This window comes from Pan troglodytes, chromosome 13 (genome assembly GCF_028858775.2).
Source record: "Pan troglodytes isolate AG18354 chromosome 13, NHGRI_mPanTro3-v2.0_pri, whole genome shotgun sequence".
Lineage (NCBI taxonomy): Eukaryota > Metazoa > Chordata > Mammalia > Primates > Hominidae > Pan > Pan troglodytes.
This window is the reverse complement of record NC_072411.2, coordinates 121,347,240-121,365,120: the sequence shown is the minus strand read 5'-3', so window position 1 is coordinate 121,365,120 and position 17,881 is coordinate 121,347,240. Positions and strand designations below refer to the sequence as shown.

The following is a 17,881-nucleotide window of genomic DNA, read 5'->3' as shown; positions in this document are numbered from 1 at the left end:
ACCTACCTGGCTCCAGTTTATTTTGGTGTAAAATAGGGATAATGTTCTCTTTAGAGTTGTGAGAGCTCAATGAGATATACTTGAGTGCTTTTCATAGTGTCTGGCACATTAGAAGCATTTGAAAGTATTAGTTATATGTGTAATGTTGTTATTCTTAGGTTTCTTTCCATTTAGCAGTCATTTTGTTTTTAAAAAAAATGGTGGTCAGGCACGGTGGCTCACGCCTGTAATCCCAGCACTTTGGGAGGCCGAGGCGGACGGATCACTTGAGGTCAGGAGATGGAGACCATCCTGGCCAACATGGTGAAACCTCATCTCTACTAAAAATACAAACATTAGCCAGGTATTGTGGTGTGTGCCTGTAGTCCCAGCTACTTGGGAGTCTGAGACAGGAGAATCGCTTGAACCCGGGAGGCAGAGGTTGCAGTGAGCCTACGTGGCGCCACTGCATTCCAGCCTGGGCGACAGAGCAAGACTCTGTCTCAAAGAAAAAAGAAAAAAGTTAAAAATAAATAAATGAAAATAGTATCCTCTTGGTTCAATGTTTATGCATATAACCTAATCTGAAAACAGTTTTCAGTTTTTTTTTTCCCGTTTTTGCTTTTTTTAATAAAGAGTGCAATGGTGTGATCTCAGCTCATTGCAAACTCTGCCTCCCAGGTTCAAGAGATTCTCCTGCCTCATCCTCCCAAGTAGCTGGGATTACAGGCACCCACCACCACGCCTGGCTAATTTTTGTATTTTTAGTAGAGACAGGGTTTCACCATGTTGGCCAGGCTGATCTTGAACTCCTGACCTCAAGTGATCTGCCTGTGTTGGCCTCCCAAAGTGCTGGGATTACAGGCATGAGCCACTGTGCCCAGCTTTTTTTTTTTTATGTTGCCCAGGCTAGAGTGCAGTAGCTATTCACAGGCACAATCCTACTACTGATCAGCATGGGAGTTTTGACCTGCTCTGTTAACAGCCTGGGTTGGTTCACCCCTCCTTAGGCAATCTGGTGGTCGCCCATTCCCAGGAGTCACCATACTGATGCTGAACTTAGTGCGGACACCTGATTGGCATAGCGCACTACAGCCTAGAACTCCTGGGCTCAAGCGATCCTCCTGCCTCAGCCTCCTGGTATCTGGAACTACAGGCACACGCTGCACCCAGCAAGTTTTCAGTATTCTTAAACTGAAATATCCCCTGCCACTAAAATATAGAAAACCAAAAAAAGAGTTCACATTAAAACAAGAATGAGTTGATCTTCTCCTATTAGTTGGCAAAAATGAAGATTATTACAGCTTTGACTAGAGTATGAGGAATTGGGTACTTTATGCAATTTTGGTTGGAAGGTATATTGGTACATTTTTCGAGGGCGTTTTTTTGGCAGTGTCAAATATATCCTTTAATCTAGCCAGTGGGAATGTACTCTATAAAATTATTAAACATGCAAAAACACCAGCAGCATTGTTTATAATACAGAAAATTGGAAATGGTTTAAAAGTCCATCATTATGGAAATATGACTAAATTACGGCTTATCCATATAATATAATACAATGAAGCCATTAAAAAGAATGAGGGCCGGGTGCGGTGGCTTACGCCTGTAATTCCAGCACTTTGGGAAGCTGAGGCGGGCGGATCACGAGGTCAGGAGATCGAGACCATCTTGGCCAACATGGTGAAACGCCATCTCCACTAAAATACAAAAAATTAGCTGGATGTGGTGGCACATGCCTGTAATCTCAGCTACTTGGGAGGCTGAGGCAGGGGAATTGCTTGAACCCGGGAGGCAGAAGTTGCGGTGAGCTGAGATTGCGCCACTGCACTCCAGCCTGGCGACAGAGCAAGACTCTGTCTCAAAAAAAAAAAAAAGAATGAGGTAGTTCGAGTGCGGTGGCTGAGGCCTGTAATCCCAGCACTTTGGGAGGCCAAGGCAGGAAGATCACTTGAGGCCCGGAGTTCAAGACCAGCCTGGGAAACATAGCGAGACTCCATCTCTACAAAAAATTAAAAAGTTAGCCAAGCACAGTGGCAAGTTCCTGTAGTCCCAGCTACTCAAGAGGCTGAGGTGGGAGGATTGCTTGAGCCCAGGAGTTTGAAGCTGCAGTGAGCTATGATCCCACCACTGCACTTCAGCCTGGCAGCTGAGCAAGACCCTGTCACAAAAATAAATAAATAGGCCGGGCGCGGTGGCTCACCCCTGTAATTCCAGCACTTTGGGAGGCCAAGGCAAGCAGATCACCTGAGGTCAGGAGTTTGAGACCAGCCTGGCCAACATGGCAAAATGCCATCTCTACTAAAAATACAAAAATTAGCTAGATGTGGTGGTACGCGCCTGTAATCCCAGCTACTCAGGAGGCTGAGGCACGATAATTGCTTGAACCCGGGAGGCAGAGGTTGCAGTGAGCCAAGATGGTACCACTGCACTCCAGCCTGGGCGACAGAGCAAGACTCCATCCCCAATAAATAAGTAAATAAATAGCCTTGAAAAGATGGCCATGATACACTGTTACCCAAAAAAGGCAAAATGCATAAGAATATATGTAATGTGATCCCATTTGGGATGTTTATACCAAATAGAAAAAAAGTCTGGGAGGATACACATCAAATTGTTCACAGTGGTTTCCTCTGAGGGGGGGATTGGAGTTAAAGAGTAGAAGTCTTTTATTTATATACATCTATAGTGTTTACATTGATTAGTATTTAAAAAATAATTTTGTAAAATGCCCATAGAGGAAGAAATATGAATGGATGAATTTTCCCAGCACCAATTCTTTATCTTGATAGAGTTCTTTGCTACTTCTTAGCTCAGTTGGTTAGCTTCGTGGGTCCAGATTACTTTCCTCAACCTGTCTGGCTTGGTGGGATTCTTGGTTCCTGTGGGAATCTGCATTCTAATTCTCTTCCAGCGTGTATAAGCACTAGATCAGATTCTCTGGATTCTTAGTCATATTTCATTGCTGCTTTTTTTTTTTTTCAAAGACAGTCTTATTCTGTCGCCCAGGCTGGAGTTCAGTGGCACAATCTCAGCTCGCTGCAACCTCTGACTCCTGGATTCAAGTGATTCTCATGCCTCAGTCTCCCAAGTAGGTGGGATTACAGGTGTGCACTACCATCCCCAGCTATTTTTTTTTTTTTTTGCATTTTAGTAGAGATCGAGTTTTGCCATGTTGGCTAAGCTGGTCTCGAACTGGTCTCAAACAATCCACCTGCCTCAGACTCCCAAAGTGCTGAAATTACAGGTGTGAGCCACCATGCACAGCCAAGTTTCACCATTCTTGAAGGTTTCCTTAGCTCCTGGACCTTCGAAGACCCTGTTCTCACGTCCTGATAGATTTGTATCTGTTTGGTCGACTTCCTCATATTAAAGCTGTTGAAGGTTAGAAAACTATCCTTTTTGTTCTAAACTAGTTCTAGCCTAGGGTTGGTAATTACAGAGTGATTCCTGACTATTGTGTGAATATGTCATGTGCCATGTTCCCAGAAGATTCTTACTTTATGTCCACCTTCTTGCCACAATAACCGAAGGCTTCCTTCTTCTCCTGTATTAAAGATCTGCCTCCACTATACCACCCCTCCCCTCAGTGGACCTCCCACCGGATGCCACCTACCAGTTTCAGAAATACAGCTTGCATTTCCCCATTCTGTCCTCTTTTCCTACCCTTCCCCGGTTTCTGGGCCCTACCATTGTACCTTCTGAAATTCATAGTTTATAATCAGCAAAATCTTCTTTATCTTCAGTCTCTTCCTCGAGCATTACTTTCTCCTTCTTGATGAGAAAGCTGGCCTTCCCCTAAAGACTTTTCCCATGTCTTTTCTGCCTTTTCCCATGTCTTTTCTGCCTCACTCTGACACGGTGGCTGTTTCTTCTTTCATAGTCCTCTTACTAGTGAGTATGGAGCTGGGATGCACGTCTTCCTTATTTCTAATTGCTGGTTTCTGACCATGTCTCCTCCCTCTTCTTTAAAAAGCCCAGCTTTGAGTCTGATGCATCTGAACCTATCACCCAGGACTCTTCACTGTTATGAAATGCACTGACTCTGAGTAATTCCTACTCATTTCTTGAGGAGTTTAGCTCCTGACTCACTATTGCCTTCTCCAGTACTTCTCTAATTATGTTGACTCTTGCCCTATCTCATTCAGTGACTTCTCTGGACATACCCTAGAGCAGTGGTTCTCAACAAGGGGAGGTTTTGCCCACAGGGAACATTTGGCAAGGTCCAGAGACATTTTTGGGTCTCATAACTTGAGAAGTGCTACTGGCATCTGGTGCAGTGAGTAGAGTCCAGGGACACTGTTCAACATCCTGTAGTGCACAGGACAGCCCTCCAGCATGAGGAATTGTCCAGCGCAAAGTGGCAGTAGTGCCACTGTTGAGAAGCTCTGTTCTAGAGTCTGCTCTAGGCCTTGTAATCACCAATCATTGCACTTCTCCATATTCTCAGTTTTAAACATCCCACTTTCCGAGCACATCCCCATCCTGTTTTGCCGGCTTTCTTCCTCTACCTTGACTCAACATTCCTTTAATCCTACAGAGAGCTCCAGCCCATTGACCTTACCTTCCTTTTCATTGTCCTGACTCCTGTGATATTCTGCCTCCCTTCCTTACCCAGCATCTATGGTCAATTGTAATCACTCCCTTGCACACACTTCTGATTTTATTGCCCATTTCTTGTGTATAGTTAAACTCAACTTTCTACCTCCTCCATACCTATGCAGTCAAATGTAGTCAGAAAGCAAAACATAAAACCATGCTGACTAGTTTCTTCATTTTATTTATTTATTTAAAAAAATTTTTTAGAGACAGAGTCTCACTGTGTTGCCCAGGCTAGTCTCGAACTTCTGGGCTTAAGCAATCCTCCTACCTCGGCCTCTCAAAGTGGTGGAATTACAGGAGTGAGCCACTGCACCCAGCCTGCCTAGTTTCAATTTAAGTTCTTGACCCTGCCTCTCAAATGCAGCCTTAATGCTGCCAGGCAATTAAATTTCCCTAAAAAAGAAGAATCAGTCAGAAATGAACTCTTGCAGACTTAAACCATACTTCTACTTCCTACTAACATATGTACCCTCAGACACTGCCTTTCCACCTGTGTGCAAAGATAAAGTAGCCATGCCTCTGTCTAAAGGCTGTCTCTCTATTTGTGCATTAGATTCTATCTCACCTATCAAGGAAATTGCTCTGGTAATTCTCCTCTCCCTAAGTTTTTGTTTTCTATAAGATTGTTATATTAGTATTCAAATGTACTATTATTCTTCCACCTTAAAAATCCTTCTGACACCCCAGTTTGCCCACCAGTTACCACCCTACATCTTCACTCCCCTTCACTACAAAACTCCTTACAAGTGTTGTCTATTTTTACTGTGATCTTACCTTCCTTTTCTTCCAGTTCTGTCTTAAAACCATTTAAATGGGGTTTTGGGTCCCATCACTCCATTGAAATTGTTCTTGAAAAGGTTACTAGTGACTTTTTCGTTGCAAAATCCAGTAAATAGTTCTCATCTCTCATCTTATTTGGTCAAACAGCATTTGATAGAGTTGGTCGCCCAGTCCTTCTCGACATACTTTCATTTGGTTTCCAGAGCAATACACTTTCCTGGCTTTATTTTCTGCTTCATCAGTTACTTCTTCACAATCTCCTTTGCTGATCTCTTTTCTTCTGCACTACCTCCAAGGCTCAGTCCTTGGCCCTCTTCTATTCTCTACCCACATTTGCTCTGTTGGTGATCACATTCAGTCTCATGGCTTTAAACATCATCTTTATCCCTGTATCTTCAGCCCAGTTCTTTCTCCCAAACCCCAGACTTGTATATTCAACTACTTGTTCAACATTTCCACCTGGAAGTCTAATAGGTCAAACTCAACATATTCATATTGAACTTCTCATTTCTTCTCCCCTACCCCCAACCCCCACATCAAGCCTGCTCATTCCATAGCCTTCTCCTTGGTTAATGGCAACTTCACCCTTTCAGACTTGCTCAGGTTAAAAATCTTGGAGTTGTGCCAGACATAGTGGAGCACATGGGTAGTCCCAGTTACTTGGAAGGCCAAGATAGGAGGATCTCTTGAGCCCAGGAGTTTGAATCCAGCATGGACAATATAGCAAGATTCTGTGTCTGAAACAAATAAATCTTGGAGTCATGTTTGACTCTTGTCTTTCTCTCATACCCCACATCCAATCCATCAAGAGATTCTATTGGCCCTTCTTTCAAAATAAATACAGAATCTGCCTCTGCTCTAATACCTTGGTCTGAGCCACCATCATTTCTTGCTTAGGGGACTGCAGTTGTCTCTGGGTTTCCATCCTTGTTCTCCTATACAGATGTCCCTTGACTTATGATGGGGTTACATCCTGATAAACCCATCGTAAGTTTAAAATATCATAAGTTGAAAATGTATTGAATACACTTAACCTATGGAACATTATAGCTTAGCCTATCTTAAGCATGCTCAGAACACTTATATTAGCCTTCTGTTGGGCAGAATCATCTAACACAAAGCCTATTTTATAATGAAATGTTGAATATCCCTGAATATCTACTGAATGCATATCACTTTCACACCATTGTAAAGCCAAAAAAATCATAAGCCAGGAACTGTCTATAATCTCTTCTGAACCTGGAAGCTGGAGTGATTCTTTAAAGTTCTGAGTCAGTTCATGCCACTTCCTTGCTCAGAACTCTGCAAGGGATTCCATTTTACTCTAAGTAAAAACAGTTGTCACAGTGGCTCACAAGGCCCCTTCTTATCTGATCCCTATAATCTTTCTGACCTCATCTCTTACCACCTTTGTCTCCCTCACTTCACTCTAGCTACATTGGTCATCTTACTGTTTTGTTTAACACCCTGGGCACACTCCTGTCTTATGCCCTCTGCTCCCAACACTTGTGCCCCAGATATCCATAGGCTAATTCCCATACTGTCAAATCTTTGCTAAATGTCATCTCATCAAAGCCTACCCTGATCACTTTATTTAAAATTGCATCCCACCTTTTCATCCCTACATTCCCAATCCTTTACCCTACTCTTTTTTCCCCCATTGCATTGAACATTTCCTAACATAACTGTAATATTGATGGTGTTTGACTGCTATAATATAAGCTCCTCAAGGGCAGGGATTTTTGTATGTTCTGTTGACTTTTGTTTCTCAGTAGCCAAGAACAGTACCTGGAACATAGCAGGGCCTCAATAAATACCTGTTGAATTAATACTTGTCTACTTTTAGGCATGATTGCGGAGCAAAAATGACTGAAAATCTGAGTCAATTGAGTAGTAATTTCATATATCTCTACAGCACTTTATGTTTACAGAATCTTTCCCAGGTCATTGCCAACTCTTTTTCTCCTGCGTCCTCAAGTATTCTTCTCCTGAAGGATTAGTCTTGCAAAGTTCTATCAACTTTATACAATAAAAATTCAAAGAATTAAAAAATACGTAAATAGCAAGAGATAGGTCCTCTCACTTTCCTCCTGCCTTGAATTATTTAGAAAGAAGGAAATCTTAGAAAACCATGTATCCTTTCTCCAAGTGGCCCTCTCTAAGTTTGATTCCTTGATTTCTGGGCTTTGATGTTGAGTTTTAGGAAATGTTTCTTGATGATGTAGAATGCTTTGTATCTAGGAGCCCCTTAATATGAGTCTCCACCTCTTTCCCTGAATCTAAATTTTGGTTTATCAAGCCTCTTACCCTTTGCCAGTTTTTTTTTAAAGCTTCTCTACCTAGGCCCAATTCAGATGTTGTCAAATGGATACATTTATTGCTTCGCCAGCTTTTATCTGGTTTTCTGCTTTCAGTCCTCCTCATTACCTCCGGGAAAATGTTTTGAATTTCCTGTGTACTTTGAAACCTGCCCCTTAGCTCTCTGATTGCATTTATAATAGTACCCATACCCCTCCTCCCTGAACTAGATCCTAGGCTCTTAAGAATTTAATCAAGAAACTAATCCCTGCTATGGATGGTGCTCTCCCCATTGGCTGTGAGCTCTCATCCCTGTGGTAAGGGCTTCCTTGAAGTAGTCCAGGCCTGGCCACAAGAAGTTGGCAGAGGCTAAGGAGTCTTTAACTTAGGTTTCAGTTATATGGGGAATGATATGGGAAGGAGACAGCTATTAAGTGACCATTAGGTTTAAAGCATTGTACAATATCACCCAGAAACACATGCTAAGAACTTGATGGTGAGATCTTTTAACAGTCAGGACTACTACTAACTAAATAATTTATCATCTCTTAGTTAAAAGATATACCCATCAAAACTGGAGACCCGGCATATTGGCCTAGAACTCTACACGCTGCATTGGTCTCTTTTTATCATGGTAAGCTTTTGTTTCCATTGTCTTCCCTGACATACTGTCTCACAGATCTTACAAAAGCCACCTCGGTAGTTAGGCTGAATGGAAGTGGGAAAGGAAGAAAGCTGATTTAGCCAAGTGTTTCCTTAGCCACACCCACTGCCCACCTTCTAGGATGGGACCAATACAGTCTTCCACATACCTTGGTCAGTCTTTTCTTTAGATCCTCCTAGGTGCTCTTCTACTCTGGCTAGTGGCCTTTGGGATGGAGTGGGGTGTTGTTATTACCTGGGGTGAAAATCAGAGGGACTAAAATTCCTCTCCCACCCTCTTCCTCTGTTTTGGTGGTTTGGAGGGTCAAGGCCTTGACAGATGATGTTTTATTATTAGCAGGTGTTCAAGATGCCCTGTAACCAGAGCCTAGATTTGGTCTTTCCTTCATCGCCTCACCTGGAGATGAACCCTGGAGTGCTGTTCTGTTGCGTAGGGTCAGCCCGGTGTCAGGGCTGCCTGTTTGTGCCTCCTAAGTGAGCCTGAGGATAGGGGGTTAGCACACTCAGTGGGAATCCTACACCCACAGCTATAACTTCCTGCAAGGAAGTGGAGAGATTATCAGTTAGGAAATGCTAAATTAAGTAACCAGGGCATTCTCCCCTGCTTAGTGAAACCTAGACCCAAAAGAGTGTGAGATGTACTACACCTAGAAATGATCTGGGCATTTTAGAGTACCTGGACTATAGCCAGGAGTGAGGACAGGAATGAAGAAATTCTGAACCGGGGAACTAGAAGTCTCAGGAAGTAACTCTTAGCCTCAAGCCTGATCATATCCATTTAGGAAAACTTCTTCCAAATCAAGCCTATCTTGACTCCTCTGCAGATTCATACTTCTCTCTTTTTCCAGTCCCCTTCTCCCAGCACCCAGCCACAACCTCCGCTTCCACAGTACTGCCAGACTCCTGCTCTGAGTGGGAGGTCTGAATTGAAGTATATCTTAATTTCCAGTTCTTTTTTTCTCCCTACCCTCCATCTTTTTCTGGGATCTTTTTAATGGCTAGTAAGTCCTGCTTAATTTTCCCCAGGCACTGGATGTTAGGGTCATCCTAACATTTTAGATCAGATCAGATCCCTCCATCACCACCCCAGCCATGGGTTAGGCAGGTACCCTGTTGAGAATGAGTCTTTTAAGTTAAACTGGTGGCCGATAACTCAAGCCTAGCAGTTGACCTTCTGTCCCTTCGACTTCCTCACCTCAAAACCTGCCAGTTTTGATTTCCTGGAAAGTGACTTTGTATCCAGAACTTACTAATTTTTCTCTAGAGCCTCTCCTCAGAATCCTTGCCCATCTTTAAACTTGGAGTCTAGTGGGACCAGGCATTGACACAGGCTGGAGATTTCCTCCACGCACGTTCCGTGCTTGGACTTCGGTAGTCACTGCTGATGTTGTGTTAAGTAATTTCATTTTCCATTTGTGTGTTTGGTTTGATTTGGTTTCACTGTGTCTTTTAAAAATATTTTTACTATAAAATATTTAATACACACAAAAGACCATATAATAAAACAAACACTATATACCCACTATTCAACTGCATTTTTAAACATTTAATTAATAGTAACATTCAGTTCCTTTCCCAGTCACTTCTCCTTTCCTGTTTGCCCTTAGTGGTATTAAAAACAGTGGGAAGAGCAGCTGGAGAGGCCTGGAAGGTCATTCTGTTCCCTTCTCCACAGAAGTGGCCCCAGATCTACATCTGTCTTGTGGGAGTTTAGGCACTGACCATTCTGTGTTCAGGGCACAGTTTATCCCTCTCAATTTTCCCCTGCCAATAATATCGAAAATCTGTTTAAGACACATTTTGCAAGAGGACCTCTGATAGCTTAGGATTCTTCTTCTGGCCATTTATATATCCCTCTTGTCCTTGCCTCCTTAAACCTAAAGATGCACAGTTTCAGATAGTGCCCTGACTTCTTTACTGATTGTTCATCCTGCTCCATTTCCTCTGGCTCCTACGAGTTCACTGTCTACCTGTTGATTAGTCGCCCTGCCTGCCAGGGTAGAGGACAGGTGGCTTTCCCTCCTCCCTAAGGTGTTCGACAGTGGTACCTTCTACAGCAGGTTTATGGAAATCAGCAGCTGTGGGCTTTACAGAATCTAGAGTATACATACCCTGAACCGATTATAAATTAAGGAATTTCTCATCTGGAAGGCTGTTAATATACACACATATACATAGTCTATTACAAACATGTTTCAGTGAGCACTTTTGTTTAAAGTATTATCTCAGCAATTAATTGTAAGGCAGAAAAATCCCATTAATTAGCTTAAATAATAACGGGTTTTACTGAATAGGCACAGGGAGGTCTCTTGGTACCTAATTTCAGATGGCTACCCATGCCTCACAGAAACTGGACAGGCAGCTTCTTTCTCTGGGATCTCAAGATCTCTTATCTCTGCCCCCCACAGCCAATTTGTTTCTACTCCTGCAGACCATTGACTGGCATGTGGCTTTGGCTCCCCTTACTGCTAACTCTGAACTGGCTCTACGTGGTCTTTCTGATTATGCATCCACTGTTACCCAATGAGAGCCTTTACATCTTTACAGCAGGGGTTTTTACCCTGGGTTCGTGAGTTCAGGGTTTCGTGAATGGAACGAGAGGGAAAGTTGCATCTTTATTTCATTAACCTGTAACTGAAATTTAGCATTTCCTTCAATTGTAAATGTAAGCAAAAGACACTGTATATTAGAAGTATCTGTCACCAGTAGAAATCACAGATACTTTCGTATCATTTTATACTGCTGCAGATATCTTGAAATACAGCTTTTGCTGATTACTACTTGAAATTATGGTTATTAGACTCATTGCTAGATCTCATGATTTAATGTGTTAATAAAGAAGCTCATATGTTATAATATTACAGATTAGTTTTAAAATATTTGAATAACATTTCAGTTAATTGGTTTCCTTTGTAATCCTATAATTTTTTTTTTTTTTTTTTTTTGAGGCAGTGTCTCACTCTGTCACTCAGGCTGGAGTGCAGTGACACAATCACAGCTCACTGCAGCCTTGAGCTCCCAGGCTCAAGCAATCCTCCCTTCTTAGCCTCTGAGTAGCTGGGACCATAGGCATGTGCCACTCACTACACCTGGCTAAGTTTTCATTTTTTATAGAGACAGAGTCTTACTATGTTGCCCAGGCTGGTCTGCTCTTCTCTCAAAGCAGACTGTACATAGACCTGTATCATAGAACTGAACATATTTTGCTAAACCCACAATCAGTCATTTATTTCTTTGTACCTAGAATAATCTGGCTCAGAGAGGGTGTCAAGTAAATAGTTCTTGAATGAATAGGTCTGTTTGCTTATGTGGCTTGAAACTTTGTCCCGGATTCTGCTCTCAGGACATTATCTCCTGCTATTAAGCAAAGATTTATTCATTAATTTTATATACACACATACTTCATATATACACATACCCTTGTTCATTTAATAACAAATTTAAAGAAGCTTTTTCAACAATCCTTTGAATTTTTTTATCTCCCAGTCCTGGAAAACAGTGTCCCCTTGGCGTTTCCTCAGAGAGTTTGCAGCAGAATGTATTTCCTAGAGTCGAATTCAACATTGCTAGACCTCAGGCTAGCTTAGCAGGAAGTAGCCTTTAGGACGAAGTCAGACTCAATGGTAGAGAAGCTTAGACTGTGGGAAGCAGCCATCTGAGAAATTCAGGGCATAGAATTTGAAAGGCACTGAGGGCTCAGCCCTCCAGTTCAGTCATTTCATCTCTACAGGACTTAGGGAGACTCTTGCCTCCCTATCCCCATGCCCTACCCCACCCTCCACCCCAGCCAATGTGTTTCTTGCCTGATACCGACCATGCTTGCCCTTAGAATGCTGATAGAAATAGCTTTATAAGGAAAGAACTTGCAGAAATGGCTCTGAGGTTATGCTGTTTACCCTAGCTTAAACTCCACAGGAATCTAGGACTGCAGAAAAAAGAACTGAGAAGTCGCCCAAGTTTCAGCTTCTGGCTTTTTGAACTCAGTGAGAGATTGGCAGCCAAAGGCTCCTATCTAACTGGGCTAGTCCTAAGAGAGTCCTCAGCTGGAATTGGGATAAACCTGCATCCCAAAACTTTTTCCACAGATACAGACTGTAAGCTCTATGAGGGCAGTGGCCATGTCTCTACCCCCAAACTGAATTCCCAGCACATACTTCAGTGCCTGGCACATAGTAGATACTTATATTTGCTAGATGAATGGTCCCTGAACTCTAGGGGCTCACAGCCTAATGGGGAAGACAGGAAATGAGTAAATGAATAACTAAAAAGTATAATCACTTGAGGAAAATGAATAGAGTGCTGTAAAAGCACTTCAGATGATATGGTCAGGGGGCCAGAAGAAGTGACATTTAAACTGAGACTTGAAAGATGAGAAGAAACCAGTCACTTGAAGAAGTTGGGGGACACAGATGGCCCCTTAGTAGTAATTCAGAGGAGAAAGTCTTTATGCCTATCTAGATTTTTGTAGGCTATTTGTGGGAAAAGAAGGGCCTACTGTTGATTCACGGTTAGTCTGTTAACTGCTGTCCCCACCCCATGCTGTTCCTTACATATCCAGCTTTGTTTAGTAAGGCCTCAGACCTAGTGCTGTTGACTGGGAATCAAAGGCTCCCATGTGTGGCTAGAGGTGAAGAACAATTATTTGTTTATGTATCTCACTCTTCAACCAGACTATGAGCTCCTTGAGGGCAGTGAACCCTGTCTTATCCTTAGGACACAGCATGCTATAGCGTATCCTTGGCAATTTTGTTTAATGATTGAATTAATAATAACAGTTAATATTTATTGAGCCCTTCCTATGTGCCAGGCACTATAGGGAGAACTTTACAAGCATTATCTCATTTAATCCTCATAATAACTCCATAGTGCAGGCAGTAATATCATTCCCATTCCACAGTTGAAGAAACTAAGGCTTAGAGATGAAGATGAAGTAGTGGATCAGGGATTTGAGTGTAAGCAATTTAACTCCAGAGCCCACACTGTTTTTGCTGGAATAAAGTGATTTTCCCAGTTGCCTTCAAACAGTAGAGAGTGCATGGAACTCTCAAGGGAACAGAATTAATATGTTACCTACGTTGTCTCATTTAACAATCCTTGGACAGCCCTCATTAGTAGGAATTCCTTTACTCATTTCATGGAGAGAAAATTGAGGCTCAAAAAATTAAGTCACTTGGCCAAGATCAAGATCATAAAACAAACATGTAAGTGGTGGACTTATTTTCAAAACCAGGTCTGTCTGACTCTAGATCCTGTGGTCTTTCAACATTCCATGCCACCTCCAGTCTCTCAGCCACTGGTAGGTATCTGCTCCACTGACTGCCTTAAAGTTCTTTAAAAGTTGTCCAAGCCTTTTGGGAGCCTAAGCATCTATTCCTGAAAGAGGAAATAGAGTGGAGAATAGGCAAAAAAGATGGGGAGAATAGAGACTTTATCTATTTTAAAACTTGTTTTTAAAATTAGAGCTATAATCCACATACCATGAAATATACAAAAAAGTATATACCAAAAGTATATACAATTCAGTGGTTTTGGTGTATTCACAAGGTTATGCAACCATAACTACTATCTAATTCCAGAACATTTTCATCACCCCAAAAAGAAATGCCATACCTATTTGCAGTCATTCTCCATTCACCCTGTCTCCTATCCCCTGGAAATCACTACTCTCTGTCTTTATGGATTTGCCTATTCAGCATATTTCATACAAATGGAATCATACAGTATGTGGTCTTTCGTGTCTGGCTTCTTTCACTTAGCATTATGTTCTCAAGGTTCATGTATTAAAGCGAATATCAGTACTTTATTCCTTCTTATGGTAGAACAATATACCATTGTACAGATATACCACATTTTGTTTATCCATTCATCTGTTGGTGGACTTTTGGGTTGTCTCTACTTTTTGGCTCTTATGAATAATGCTATTATGAACATTTGTGTGCACATTTTTGTGTTAACTATGTTTTCCGTTCTCTTGGGTATGTACCTAGGAGTAGAATTGCTGGGTCAAATAGTAACTCTATGCTTAACATTTTTAGTAACTACCTCGCTGTTTTCCATAGTGATTCATCTTTTATTAATAAACTTTTAAAATTGAAGTATAGGCTGGGCGCAATGGCTCATGCCTTTAATCCCAGCACTTTGGGAGGCTGAGGCGGGCAGATCACGAGGTCAGGAGATCGAGACCATCCTGGCTAACACAGTGAAACCCCATCTCTACTAAAAAATACAAAAAGAAAAAATTAGCCAGGTGTGGTGGTGGGTGCCTGTAGTCCCAGCTACTTGGGAGGCTGAGGCAGGAGAATGGCATGAACCTGGGAGGCGGAGCTTGTGGTGAGCTGAGATCACGCCACCACACTCCAGTCTGGGCAACAGAGTGAGACTCTGTCTCAAAAAACAAACAAACAAACAAAAAGCTGAAGTATAAAATGCATGTAGGAAAGTGCCCATATCAGAAGTGTACAGCTTGAAGAATTATTACAAAATTAACATAGCTGTGTAACCAGCACCCAAATCAAGAGCTAGAAAATTTCCAGTACTCAGAAGTACCCCCCTGTTATCTACCAATATCTACCACCTCCAAAGGGTAACACCACTATCCTGACTTCTAATATGATCATTAATTTTGCTTGTTTTTGAGCTTCATAGAAATGGAATAATATATACTCTTTTGTGTATGACTTCTTTTACTCAATAAAATGTTAATTTTTTTTTTTTTCTTTTCTTGAGACAGGGTCTCACTCTGTCGCCCAGGCTGGCTTGCAGTGGCATGATCAGAGCTCACTGTAGCCTTGAACTCCCGGGCTCAAGCAATCCTCCTGCCTCGGCCTCCCACAGTGCTGGGATTAGAGGTGTGAGCTACTCACCTGGCCCGAAATATTAATGAAATTCATCTATGTTGCTCTTTGTAGCCATACTTTATTTCACTTCTGTATAATATTTTATTGTAAAGCTATACCACAACTTATTTACCTACTTGTGTTGGGGAAATACATAGAAGTGGAGTGGCTAGGTCATAGTTGTGTATATTTTTAGATTTAATAGATACTGCCAAACTGTTTTCCAAAATGACTGTATCAATTTATAACCACACAAGCAGTTTAGGAGAATTCTGGTTGTACTGTGTCTTTGTCAACACTTGATATTATCATCCTTTTTCCTTCTAGCCATTATGATGAAGATGGAGAGATACCCGGTTGTGGTTTTAATTTTCTCAATGAGATTCTGTACATTTTTATGTAATTATCAGTCATTTAAATATGACTAAGCCTTAGGTATGACTAAGTCTTTTTCTTACTGATTTTTAAGAGTTTTTAATATATTTTGGAAATGAGTTCTTTGTTGGTTATATGTATTGCAAGTATTTTCTCCTACATTATAGCTTGCTTTTTTGCTCTCTTAAGTGTCTCTTTAGATGAACAGAAGTTCTTAATTTTAATCTAGTCCAATTTATCAACGTTTTCCTTTATGGTTTGTGTCCTATTAAGAAATCTTTACCTCCTCAAGGTCATGAAGATCAGTACCTTATTTCCAGTGTGTGTGGCAGGTGGGGGAGGTGGTGCATCACCCTATAGAGTACGATTTCTCAGGGCAGAGAAGACACTGTCACCCTCCAGAGAGGCAGGCAGCAGGCGGGATGGGGGCAGGGAGTCCATGAGAACCTGACTGCTGTGGGCTGTGTTCCCAGCTGTCAAGCGTGTAATCTGGAGTGAAAGAGAATCCTTTTGGTGGTGGAGGTCCTACAGAGAATACTGCAGGGTACTCTAAATCAACTTTGTGCCCTACACACCCGTTGACTGTCCTCTCTTCTCACTAAGTCAGGGGGAAAAAAAAGGAATCTGCACTCCTGCACAGTGCTAGTAGCACAGGGCAGGGATGAAGAGCTTTCAGAGCCAGACTATCTGCCTTATAGCTGTGATTTTCTTTTTGTTATTAAATCTGATGCTTTTGTTCTTTCCAGTTTCTACCACATTGTTTCACTTCGATTTGGGAAGAGGATGTTGAGGTGGCTGAATTTGAGAGAGGTGCTAAAATAATGTTCAAACTGCTCGTTCCCCTGCTAGGCTGGTCGGAGCCCCTTCCCTGAGCCAGAGCTGACAGGAGCTGCTTGTTCTTCTTGGAGGAGTGGGAGTAGAGAAAAGAAGGAATGAGAGTTGCTCCTACACTTTCTGAGGGGCTCTGAGGATCTGTCCCCCCCAGGAAACCACTTGCGTTCCCCGAGCCCCTCTGCTGCTCGTTAGTTGCCCTCCAGACTAGAAAGCCGTGGTTTGTGCTGGGGCTGGGTGGGGCTCCAGGGACAGTTTAGGCTCTGGCCCTCCAAAGGGGAGGGGTGGTTATAGAGCAAGCAGAGGGTCACAGCTCAGTCTGTACCATTTGCTTGTCACCTTGAGAAGTTCCACCTTGTCTAGCAAAACCTCCTTTCAGAGGCAGCCACCACAAAGGGCTCTTATGAGAGCAGCTGCCCCGCCCCCACCTTCACTTCCACTCCCTTTACCATTATTTTTCTTTGGGGGCAGAGCTGAGGGGCCTTCCTGCTATGACTCTGAGGGGCTGTACTTATTTTAAAAGGAGATTCAAGTCTAGAGACTTCCCATACCAGAGATTCATTTTTCCTATTTTCCAGTATACTTGGAGGACACTCAAGGGGTGAAGTAAGGCTTTCCTTTTCTAGAGGGCATTTTGTCTTTTCCCTCTTTCAGCCTCTTGAGCTCTTTGGAGATTTAAGAAGGGAAGTGAGAGCCAGCTTCTAGTACCACTAGACCTCAGAACAGGGACCAACTTCCTTACAGGGGAAGCAGATGGGAGGGAGAAATGGATGTCTCATTGGTAAGAGGCATTATAGTGTAGAGATTCAAGTGTAGGTTCTAGAGTTCAACTTCCTGGGCCTTCTGTTTCCCCATTCTGCTGTGACCTTAGTCAAGTTACCTAATCTCTTCAAGCCTTTGTTTTCTTATATATAAAATGAGATTGGGCTTCAAGTCATGACAAGTAAATAAGAAAAAAACCCCAAAATAAATAAAATGAGAATGATTTTAGAGCCCAACTGATAGGGTAACAGTGGAGGTTAATTGCAGTAATGTGTCAAAATGCATAGCCTAGTACCTAGCACATAGAAAGCATTTACAAAGTTAATTTTACTAATATTATTCAAGCCTTCTGTTTGGACCTCTTTTTATAGTCTTTCTTCACATCTCCCTCCTCTTCTGACCCTGCAGTCCAGAGAGCTAGCCAGACCTCAGACTGAACCAGAAAAATCTGAATAGTATACGTAGGACCTGGACTTTTGTCTCAAACTGTTTTGAACTCTGCACCTATCTTATTCCATTGCATGTCCAGCATCGTGAGAGAGAGGCAGCAAAATTATCTCATTTTGAAGGGAGGCCACAAAGAAAGTGATTCAGTAACTTGACTAGATTGCATACATAGATGTTTGCGTGTATGACTGTATGGCTGCATCTATTCTCCCATCTTGTTTTAAAAGGTGGTGGGGGTGGGGGTGAGTTGACTATGATTTAATTAATTTGCAAGGTCCCTAAACACAAGATTAAGTTTGGGTTTCTCT

General features: G+C 42.2%; 1 protein-coding gene across 7 annotated transcripts in view; it reads left to right on the top strand.

Moving 5' to 3' along the window:
- The window catches only part of NHEJ1 (non-homologous end joining factor 1), an 86,594-nt gene that overhangs the window by 58,309 nt on the left and 10,404 nt on the right, over positions 1–17,881 (top strand). Inside the window, exon 6 of one of the 7 annotated variants that reach the window (XR_008546694.2) lies at positions 8,212–8,293. The exons of the other annotated variants lie outside the window; for them this stretch is intronic. The gene's annotated coding sequence lies outside the window, so the exon portion shown is untranslated. The remainder of the gene's footprint in view (positions 1–8,211; positions 8,294–17,881) is intronic. 7 annotated transcript variants of the gene reach the window in all.